The sequence below is a fragment of the Gorilla gorilla genome, chromosome 15 (genome assembly GCF_029281585.2).
Source record: "Gorilla gorilla gorilla isolate KB3781 chromosome 15, NHGRI_mGorGor1-v2.1_pri, whole genome shotgun sequence".
In the NCBI taxonomy this organism is placed as follows: Eukaryota; Metazoa; Chordata; class Mammalia; order Primates; family Hominidae; genus Gorilla; species Gorilla gorilla.
Window position 1 is genome coordinate 15,777,759 of NC_073239.2, and position 12,671 is coordinate 15,790,429.

Here is a 12,671-nt window from a genome sequence, read left to right on the forward strand (position 1 = left end):
CCCATCGTATCTAGGAAGTAACAAACTTGCTTTTGATTTTACCGGCTCATTGGCAGAAGGAACTTGCCTTGTCTCAGATGAGACTTTGACCTATGGACTTTTGGGTTAATGCTGAAATGAGTTAAGACTTTGTGGGACTTTTGGGAAGGCATAATTGGTTTTGAAATGTGAGGACATGAGATTTGGGAGTGGCCAGGGGTGGAATGATAAGTTGTGACTGTGTACCAACCCAAATCTCATCTCAAATTGTACTCCCATAATTCTCACATGTTGTGGGAGGAAACTGGTGGGAGATAATTGAATCATGTGGGTGGTTTCCCCCATACTGTTCTCATGGTACTGAATAAGCCTCACAAGATCTGATGGTTTTATAAGTGGTTTGCCTTATTGCTTGGCTCTCATTCTCTTTGTCTGCCACCATGTAAGATGTGACTTTGCTCCTCCTTGCCTTCCTCCATGATTGTAAGGCCTCCCCAGCCATGTGGAACTGTGAGTTCATCGAATCTTTTTTTCTTGACAAATTAGCTAGTTTTGGGTACATCTTTATCAGCAGTGTGAAAATGCACTAATACACTGCATAAGACACCTTTGAATTTTAAAGTTATTAATTTGTTTTGCCCTCACATCCATGACATTAAATTCAAATTTAACATTGTCCATCTGTGTTCTTTAAAGTCCATAGAATATTCATCTGCTTGGGAATTTTCCTAGGATATCTGTACCACATACTCTTCCATTTATATTAATATCTTCTGTTATTTCTTATCTCCTTCAAAGAATACTTTTTTAACCTTTTAAGAAGAAGAGCATCGTAACTGTCCTTTATTTTTCAGATTTATACACAGTCATATTTTTGCTAAGGGCCTTTCTTTCTATTGTAACAATCTTAAGATATTTCCCAAGTAAACTCTCTAAGAAGAACTCTGCAGCTAACTATTAAAAGAACAAAGCTCAGACTTCCAATTCTGGACAAGATGGAGTATCCCATGCCTTCCAGGTTCTTCCTCTTACAAACAAGTACTCTAGACATAGCAAAACAAACAAGCTTATGAAGACTGTGCATAGTGAAATGAAGCAAATGGATGGGCTGGTAAATTTAGAACCTGAGGAACAATGTGGTAGTGAGTCTCCTGTATATCTTTATTATATGCCATATTACTCAGTCAGAGTGCTGCAGAAACCTCCGACTGGGAACTGCCATCGGGTGCAGCTAAAGTAGATCCAAGAAAGCAGTGTTCTCCCTAGCTAAAAGTCCCAAAAGTGTGTCCTAACAACTCAAAAATCTTTCTTAGCAATGCTTACTCTAACTCCAGCCAAACACTAATGGAAAAAGAAAATGGATACACATTTATACACCTCATCTTCTCTCTCTCATCTTCAACCGCAATAGTTTCAGGCAGAAATACTCTGATTCCTCTACCTAGTGAGTGTTGATAAGGCCATGCAAAGACCTATATTTTAGCCAGTTCCTCTCCCACACACACAGAAGGTAATGACACTACAAATTATCCACTGCGTGTTGTTGGTACAGAGCTGATCTTCAGTTGTCTGCTAGAAAGAGGCAGTCAATTCTCTGATTCTCTAGCTAGTGGAGTCCAGGAGCAAACTGAGCCTCCTTCCTTAAACAGAAGCAACAAGACTTATGAAGGTGGCAGTAGGTAGGACAAATAAAAACGCTATGAATCAGTAATTTAAAAACCTACCAACGGGAAAACAGCCCTGGACCAGACAGAGTCACAGCTGAATTCTACCACAGGCAAAAAGAAAAGCCAGTCACAATCCTACTGATACTATTCCAAAAATTCAAGGAGGAGGAACTCCTCCCTAGCTCGTTCTATAAGGCCAGCATCATCCTGATACCAAAATCTGGCAAAGACAAAATGAAAAGATAAAACTTCTAGTATCCCTGATGAACACAAATGCAAAAATCCTCAGTAAAACACTAGCAAACCAAATCTAGAAGCACATCAAAAAGCTAATCCAACCATGACCAAGTAGGTTTTATTCCTGCCATGCAAAGTTGGTTTAACCTGTGCAAATCTAACTGTGATACATCACATAAACAGAACTAAAAACAATAACCACATGATCATCTTAATAGGCACAGAAAACGCTTTTGATAAAATTCAACATTCCTTCATGTTAAAAACCCGCAATAAATTCACGTTAAAAAACCCTCAACAACTTCATGTTAAAAAAACTTCAACATCAGGCATTAAATAAACTTACTTCAAAATAATTAGGGCCATCTATGACAAACACGCAGCCAAGATTATACTGAATGAGCAAAAGCTAAAAGTATTCCTTTTGAGAACTGGAAGAAGAAAAGGAAAACGACTCTCACCACTCCTGTTCAACATACTACTGAAAGACCTAGCCAGAGCAATCAGTCAAGAGAAAGAAATAAAAGGCACCCAAATAAGACGACAGAAAATCAAACTATCTCTCTTCACAGAAGATATAATAGTATACCTAAAAACCCCTTAGTCTCTGCTCAAGACTACTAGATGCAAAACAATTTTAGCAAAGTCTCAGGATACAAAATCAATATATAAAAATCAGTAGCATTTCTACATCCCAAAAACATCTAAGCTGAGAGTCAAATCAAGAATGCAAACCCATTAGCAATTGCCACAAAAAGAAAAAAAAAACTAAAAATACAGCTAACCAGGGAGGTAAAAGATTGCTATAATGAGAATTATAAAACACTGCTGAAAGAAATCAAATGATGCAAACAAATTGGAAAACATTCCATGCTCATGGATAGAAAGAATCAATATTGTTAAAATGGCCATACTGCCCAAAGCTACATACAGATTCAGTGCTGTTCCCATCAAACTATCAAGCACAGGAATTAGAGACCAACCTGGGCAACATGGCAAAACCCAATCTCTACAAAATATACAGAAATTAGCCAGGCATCCTTGGGAGCCTGAGGCAAAAGGATCACTTGAGCCCATTAGTTCAAGCTGCAGTGAACCATGTTCATGCCACTCCACTCCAGCATGGGTGGCAGAGTGAGACCCTGTCTCAACAACAACAACAACAATCAATCAATCAATCAATAACACTTTTCACAGAAATAGAAAAAAAAATCTAAAATTCATTTGGAACCAAAAAAGAGCCTGAACAGCCAAAGCAATCCTAGATAAAGGCAACAAAGATGAGACATCACACTACCTGACTTCACACTATACTACAAAGGTACAATACGTGTGCAAAAACAGACACATAGGCCAATAAAACAGGTTAAAAAACCCAGAAATAAAGCCGCATACCTACGACCATCTGGTCTTCGACAAACCTGACAAAAACAAGTAATGAAGAAACGACTCCTTATTCACTAAAGGCTGCTGTAATAACAGGCTAGCCATTTATAGAAGATTAAAATTGAACTCTTACATTTCACCACATATAAAAATCCACTCTAGATGGATTAAAGACTTAAATGTAAAACCTAAAACTGTAATGATCCTAGAAGGTAATCTGGAAAATACTTTTCTGGACATCAGCCTATACAAAGACTCCATAAAAAAGACTCCAAAAGCAATTGCAACAAAACTAAAAATTGACTATTAGGACCTAATTAAAATAAAGAATTTCTGCACAGCAAAATAAACTATCAACAAAGTAAATGAACAATCTAAAGAATAGGAGAAAACATTTGCAAATGTTTCTTTGTTGGCTTATCCATCTGACAAAGTCTTAATATCAAGAATCTGTAAGAAACTCACGTAAGTCAACAAACAAAACACAAACAACCCCGTTAAAATGGCAAATGGCCAAGGAACTGAACAGACCATTCTTGGAAGACATACAGGAGTCCAACAAGCATTTGAAAAAATACTCTATCACTAATCATTAGGGAATGCAAATAAAAATCACAATGAGAAACAATCTCATGCCAGTCAGAATGACTATTAATAAAAAGTCAAAAAATAACAGAGGTTATTTTTTGGTGGTTTGCTTGTGAGGTTACAGAGAAAAGGGAATGCTTATACACTACTGGTGGGATTGCAAGTTAGTTCAGGCATTGTGGAAAGCAGTCTGGAGATTTCTCAAAGAACTTAAAATAGAACTACCACCAGACCCAGCAATCCCATTACTGGGTGTATAACCAAGGGAATATGAATCTTACCACCATAAAGACAAATGCGGAGGAGCCAAGATGGCCGAATAGGAACAGCTCGGGTCTACAGCTCCCACCATGAGCGACGCAGAAGACGGGTGATTTCTGCATTTCCATCTGAGGTACCGGGTTCATCTCACTAGGGAGTGCCAGGCAGTGGGCGCAGGTCAGTGGGTGCGCGCACCGTGTGCGAGCCGAAGCAGGGCGAGGCATTGCCTCACTCGGGAAGCGCAAGGGGTCAGGGAGTTCCCTTTCCGAGTCAAAGAAAGGGGTGACGGACGGCACCTGGAAAATCGGGTCACTCCCACCTGAATACTGCGCTTTTCCGGCGGGCTTAAAAAAACGGCGCACCACGAGATTATATCCGGCACCTGGCTCGGAGGGTCCTACACCCACGGAGTCTCGCTGATTGCTAGCACAGCAGTCTGAGATCAAACTGCAAGGCGGCAGCGAGGCTGGGGGAGGGGCGCCTGCCATTGCCCAAGCTTGATTAGGTAAACAAAGCAGCCGGGAAGCTCGAACTGGGTGGAGCCCACCACAGCTCAAGGAGGCCTGCCTGCCTCTGTAGGCTCCACCTCTGGGGGCAGGACACAGACAAACAAAAAGACAGCAGTAACTTCTGCAGACTTAAATGTCCCTGTCTGACAGCTTTGAAGAGAGCAGTGGTTCTCCCAGCACGCAGCTGGAGATCTGAGAACCAGCAGACTGCCTCCTCAGGTGGGTCCCTGACCCCTGACCCCCGAGCAGCCTAACTGGGAGGCACCCCCCAGCAGGGGCACACTGACACCTCACATGGCAGGGTATTCCAACAGACCTGCAGCTGAGGGTCCTGTCTGTTAGAAGGAAAACTAACAAACAGAAAGGACACCCACACCAAAAACCCATCTGTACATCACCATCATCAAAGACCAAAAGTAGATAAAACCACAAAGATGGGGAAAAAACAGAACAGAAAAACTGGAAACTCTAAAAAACAGAGCGCCTCTCCTCCTCCAAAGGAACGCAGTTCCTCACCAGCAACGGAACAAAGCTGCATGGCGAATGACTTTGACGAGCTGAGAGAAGAAGGCTTCAGACGATCAAATTACTCTGAGCTATGGGAGGACATTCAAACCAAAGGCAAAGAAGTTGAAAACTTTGAAAAAAATTTAGAAGAATGTATAACTAGAATAACCAATACAGAGAAGTGCTTAAAGGAGCTGATGGAGCTGAAAACCAAGGCTCGAGAACTACGTGAAGAATGCAGAAGCCTCAGGAGCCGATGTGATCAACTGGAAGAAAGGGTATCAGCGATGGAAGATGAAATAAATGAAATGAAGCGAGAAGGGAAGTTTAGAGAAAAAAGAATAAAAAGAAATGAGCAAAACCTCCAAGAAATATGGGACTATGTGAAAAGACCAAATCTACATCTGATTGGTGTACCTGAAAGTGATGGGGAGAATGGAACCAAGTTGGAAAACGCTCTGCAGGATATTATCCAGGAGAACTTCCCCAATCTAGCAAGGCAGGCCAATGTTCAGATTCAGGAAATACAGAGAACGCCACAAAGATACTCCTCGAGAAGAGGAACTCCAAGACACATAATTGTCAGATTCACCAAAGTTGAAATGAAGGAAAAAATGTTAAGGGCAGCCAGAGAGAAAGGTCGGGTTACCCTCAAAGGGAAGCCCATCAAACTAACAGCGGATGTCTCGGCAGAAACCCTACAAGCCAGAAGAGAGTGGGGGCCAATATTCAACATTCTTAAAGAAAAGAATTTTCAACCCAGAATTTCATTTCCAGCCAAACTAAGCTTCATAAGTGAAGGAGAAATAAAATACTTTACAGACAAGCAAATGCTGAGAGATTTTGTCACCACCAGGCCTGCCCTAAAAGAGCTCCTGAAGGAAGTGCTAAACATGGAAAGGAACAACCGGTACCAGCCGCTGCAAAATCATGCCAAAATGTAAAGACCATCGAGACTAGGAAGAAACTGTATCAACTAACGAGCAAAATCACCAGCTATCATCATAATGACGGGATCAAATTCACACATAATAATATTAACTTTAAATGTAAATGGACTAAATTCTCCAATTAAAAGACACAGATTGGCAAATTGGATAAAGAGTCAAGACCCATCAGTGTGCTGTATTCAGGAAACCCATCTCACATGCAGAGACTCACATAGGCTCAAAATAAAAGGATGGAGGAAGATCTACCAAGCAAATGGAAAACAAAAAAAGGCAAGGGTTGCAATCCTAGTCTCTGATAAAACAGACTTCAAACCAACAAAGATCAAAAGAGACAAAGAAGGCCATTACATAATGGTAAAGGGATCAATTCAACAAGAAGAGCTAACTATCCTAAATATATATGCACCCAATACAGGAGCACCCAGATTCATAAAGCAAGTCCTGAGTGACCTACAAAGAGACTTAGACTCCCACACATTAATAATGGGAGACTTTAACACCCCACTGTCAACATTAGACAGATCAACGAGACAGAAAGTCAACAAGGATACCCAGGAATTGAACTCAGCTCTGCACCAAGCGGACCTAATAGACATCTACAGAACTCTCCACCCCAAATCAACAGAATATACATTTTTTTCAGCATCACACCACACCTATTCCAAAATTGACCACATAGTTGGAAGTAAAGCTCTCCTCAGCAAATGTAAAAGAACAGAAATTATAACAAACTATCTCTCAGACCACAGTGCAATCAAACTAGAACTCAGGATTAAGAGTCTCACTCAAAACCACTCAACTACATGGAAACTGAACAACCTGCTCCTGAATGACTACTGGGTACATAACGAAATGAAGGCAGAAATAAAGATGTTCTTTGAAACCAACGAGAACAGAGACACAACATACCAGAATCTCTGGGACGCATTCAAAGCAGTGTGTAGAGGGAAATTTATAGCACTAAATGCCCACAAGAGAAAGCAGGAAAGATCCAAAATTCACACCCTAACATCACAATTAAAAGAACTAGAAAAGCAAGAGCAAACACATTCAAAAGCTAGCAGAAGGCAAGAAATAACTAAAATCAGAGCAGAACTCAAAGAAATAGAGACACAAAAAACCTTTCAAAAAATTAATGAATCCAGGAGCTGGTTTTTTGAAAGGATCAACAAAATTGATAGACCGCTAGCAAGACTAATAAAGAAAAAAAGAGAGAAGAATCAAATAGACGCAATAAAAAATGATAAAGGGGATATCACCACCGATCCCACAGAAATACAAACTACCATCAGAGAATACTACAAACACCTCTACGCAAATAAACTAGAAAATCTAGAAGAAATGGATAAATTCCTCGACACATACACTCTCCCAAGACTAAAGCAGGAAGAAGTTGAATCTCTGAATAGACCAATAACAGGATCTGAAATTGTGGCAATAATGAGTAGCTTACCAACCAAAAAGAGTCCAGGACCAGATGGATTCACAGCCGAATTCTGCCAGAGGTACAAAGAGGAACTGGTACCATTCCTTCTGAAACTATTCCAATCAATAGAAAAAGAGGGAATCCTCCCTAACTCATTTTATGAGGCCAGCATCATTCTGACACCAAAGCCAGGCAGAGACACAACAAAAAAAGAGAATTTTAGACCAATATCCTTGATGAACATTGATGCAAAAATCCTCAATAAAATACTGTCAAACCAAATCCAGCAGCACATCAAAAAGCTTATCCACCATGATCAAGTGGGCTTCATCCCTGGGATGCAAGGCTGGTTCAGTATACACAAATCAATAAATGTAATCCAGCATATAAACAGAGCCAAAGACAAAAACCACATGATTATCTCAATAGATACAGAAAAAGCCTTTGACAAAATTCAACAACCCTTCATGCTAAAAACTCTCAATAAATTAGGTATTTATGGGACGTATTTCAAAATAATAAGAGCTATCTACGACAAACCCACAGCCAATATCATACTGAATGGGCAAAAACTGGAAGCATTCCCTTTGAAAACTGGCACAAGACAGGGATGCCCTCTCTCACCACTCCTATTCAACATAGTGTTGGAAGCTCTGGCCAGGGCAATTAGGCAGGAGAAGGAAATAAAGGGTATTCAATTAGGAAAAGAGGAAATCAAATTGTCCCTGTTTGCAGACGACATGATTGTATATCTAGAAAACCCCATTGTCTCAGCCCAAAATCTCCTTAAGCTGATAAGCAACTTCAGCAAAGTCTCGGGACACAAAATCAATGTACAAAAATCACAAGCATTCTTATACACCAACAACAGACAAACAGAGAGCCAAATCATGAGTAAACTCCCATTCACAATTGCTTCAAAGAGAATAAAATACCTAGGAATCCAACTTACAAGGGATGTGAAGGACCTCTTCAAGGAGAACTACAAACCACTGCTCAAGGAAATAAAAGAGGATACAAACAAATGGAAGAACATTCCATGCTCATGGGTAGGAAGAATCAATATCGTGAAAGTGGCCATACTGCCCAAGGTAATTTACAGATTCAATGCCATCCCCATCAAGCTACCAATGCCTTTCTTCACAGAATTGGAAAGAACTACTTTAAAGTTCATATGGAACCAAAAAAGAGCCCACATCGCTAAGTCAATCCTAAGCCAAAAGAACAAAGCTGGAGGCATCACACTACCTGACTTCAAACTATACTACAAGGCTACAGTAACCAAAACAGCATGGTACTGGTACCAAAACAGAGATATAGATCAATGGAACAGAACAGAGCGCTCAGAAATAATGCCGCATATCTACAACTATCTGATCTTTGACAAACCTGAGAAAAACAAGCAATGGGGAAAGGATTCCCTATTTAATAAATGGTGCTGGGAAAACTGGCTAGCCATATGTAGAAAGCTGAAACTGGATCCCTTCCTTACACCTTATACAAAAATCAATGCAAGATGGATTAAAGAGTTAAATGTTAGACCTAAAACCATAAAAACCCTAAAAGAAAACCTAGGCATTACCATTCAGGACATAGGCGTGGGCAAGGACTTCATGTCTAAAACACCAAAAGCAATGGCAACAAAAGAGAAAATTGACAAATGGGATCTAATTAAACTAAAGAGCTTCTGCACAGCAAAAGAAACTACCATCAGAGTGAACAAGCAACCTACAAAGTGGGAGAAAATTTTCGCAACCTACTCATCTGACAAAGGGCTAATATCCAGAATCTACAATGAACTCAAAGAAATTTACAAGAGAAAAACAACCCCATCAAAAAGTGGGCAAAGGACATGAATAGACACTTCTCAAAAGAAGACATTTATGCAGCCAAAAAACACATGAAAAAATGCTCATCATCACTGGCCATCAGAGAAATGCAAATCAAAACCACAGTGAGATACCATCTCACACCAGTTAGAATGGCAATCATTAAAAAGTCAGGAAACAACAGGTGCTGGAGAGGATGTGGAGAAATAGGAACACTTTTTTTTTTATTATTTTTTATTTTTTATTATACTTTAAGTTTTAGGGTACATGTGCACATTGTGCAGGTTAGTTACATATGTATACATGTGCCACACACTGTTGGTGGGACTGTAAACAAGTTCAACCATCGTGGAAGTCAGTGTGGCGATTCCTCAGGGATCTAGAACTAGAAATACCATTTGACCCAGCCATCCCATTTCTGGGTATATACCCAAAGGACTATAAATCATGCTGCTATAAAGACACATGCACACATATGTTTATTGCGGCATTATTCACAATAGCAAAGACTTGGAACCAACCCAAATGTCCAACAATGATAGACTGGATTAAGAAAATGTGGCACATATACACCATGGAATACTATGCAGCCATAAAAAATGATGAGTTCATGTCTTTCTTAGGGACATGGATGAAACTGGAAATCATCATTCTCAGTAAACTATCACAAAAAACAAAAAACCAAACACTGCATATTCTCACTCATAGGTGGGAATTGAACAATGAGATCACATGGACACAGGAAGGGGAACATCACACTCTGGGGACTGTTGTGGGGTGGGGGGAGGGCGGAGGGATAGCACTGGGAGATATACCTAATGCTAGATGATGAGTTAGTGGGTGCAGCACACCAGCATGGCACATGTATACATATGTAACTAACCTGCACAATGTGCACATGTACCCTAAAACTTAAAGTATAATAAAAAAAAAGACAAATGCATATGTTTATTGCAGCACTATTCACAATAGCAATGACATGGAATCAACCTTAATGTCCATGAATGGTGGGCTGGATAAAGAAAATGTGGTACCTACACCATGGAATACTATACAGCTATTTAAAAATAAAGTCGATCATGGCCTTTGCAGCAACATGGATGGAGCTAGAGGCCATAATCCTAAACAAACTGAAGCATGAACAGAAAATCAAATACTGCACGTTCTCACAGGCGAGAGCTAAATATTGAGGACATATGGACACAAAGAAGGGAATAAGACACTGGGGCCTAACTGAGAGTGGAGAATGAGACAAGAGTGAGGATTGAAAAACTACATATCAGGTATTACGATGATTATCTAGGTGTCAGTTTTATCTGTAAACCAAAGCCCCATGATATGCAATTTACCCATGTAACAAACTTACACATGTATCCCTTGAGTAAAAAATAAAAGTTGGAAAAAAAGAAGAAAAATTTAAAAATACAAAAATAAAGCTGCTATTATGAAAATGATCTAACAAGCAATTACAAATGCTTTGTAAACAAATTAAGAAATGAAAAATCTTAACAGTGAATTGGAAGTTTAAAAAAATTCACCTGAAAATTACAGAGCTGAAATATATGATAATAATAACAAAACTCACTTGATAAACTCATTAGTGGAGTGAGAATGATAGAAGATAAATTAAGTGAACTCAAGTCCTGAACAAAAAAACTTACCTATTCTGAACAGCAAAGAGGAAATAAAAAATAAACAAAGGCCCTTGAACCAATGGGACAGTAACAAATGAATTAACATTAATATCATTGGAATCCTAACGAACAGTGAAGCAAGATCAAAATAATCCTTAAAGAAATAATAGATGAAAACATGTCAAATTTGTCAAATGAGAATAGCCTTCAGAATCAAGAAGCAGAACACACCTAATATATAACAAACAGGACACATCATAATTAAAACTCTGAAAAATAAGCCCCTAAAAAACAAAAACAAAAATAAAAATAAAAATACCTTGAAAGCAGCCAAATCGAAATGGTACATTACTTATATGACATCCAATACCTCATCAAAAACAATGAGGCAAAAATTTAAGTTCAATTACACAAAGACTTTATTTATTTGTTAGTTTTCCTTTTAATGGTCAGGACCCTCAGCTGCAGGTCTGTTCTTTGTAGGGACGTGGATGAAGCTGGAAACCATCATTCTCAGCAAACTATCACAAGGACAAAAAACCAAACACCGCATGTTCTCACTCATAGGTGGGAATTGAACAATGAGAACACCTGGACACAGGCAGGGGAACATCACACACCGGGGCCTGTTGTGGGGTGGGGGGAGGGGGGAGGGATAGCATTAGGAGAAATACCTAATGTAAATGACGAGTCAATGGGTGCAGCACACCAACATGGCACATGTATACATATGTAACAAACCTGCACGTTGTGCACATGAACCCTAGAACATATATATATATATATATATATACACACACACATATATATATACACACACACACATATATATGAACAAAAACAGTTGGAAGCGCCAACAACAACAGCAACAAAAAGACTTTATTTATTTATTTATTTGTCTTTAATGCATCCAGTGTCCATTCAGTGCCTGGCAACATTTGATCCTTAGTAGAAAAAAACTCACTGAATCAACAATCTATTGAAAGTAGATTAACCCCAGAAGAGCTGAAGATATTTCATCAGAGTTTAAAGAAGATTACCTGTGCATTTTCGCTCACGTGAAATCCAAATTCTTCCCTAAGATTTTCATATTTACCTCTAAATAGGGAACTTTCGTATACAATAATAAATTCGGTTTATGGATTATCATACTTTAAATGAAAAACCATTTTTATTCATTCTACATTAATCCAGATTTGAAAATATAATCTTGCTACAAAAAATAATAAAAAAAGAACACCAAGACCTGACTAAATATAATACTAATTAACAAAATTAACTAAAAATAACAGAGGATGCGTGGGTTTGGTTTATTTTACTGTAGATTTGACTGGTACAGGAGGAATTTTAACCACTGAAATGCAAAATAACGTCAACATAAACGCTAGACTTTTCCTAAATACCTTAATCAGCACAACCTATATTCAGTGATATAAATCAACATACCTGCCCATCTCATGTCAAGCTTAGAGTTCTCATTTTAGTCATGATTTTTCAAGTAAAAATTTTTTCCCTTTCTCAATGTGAACAACATAGCTACTACCACTTCCATTCTTTTGCCATGCCTCCAAGAGAAACATATTTTGAGATTTTTCACCTTCTACCCTCAATATTAATCAATTTATCCCTGAAAAATAATAGTCCTTCTTACTAAAATTTCTGTCCCAAGGTGCTAAGGTAATACACATTAATTCTATC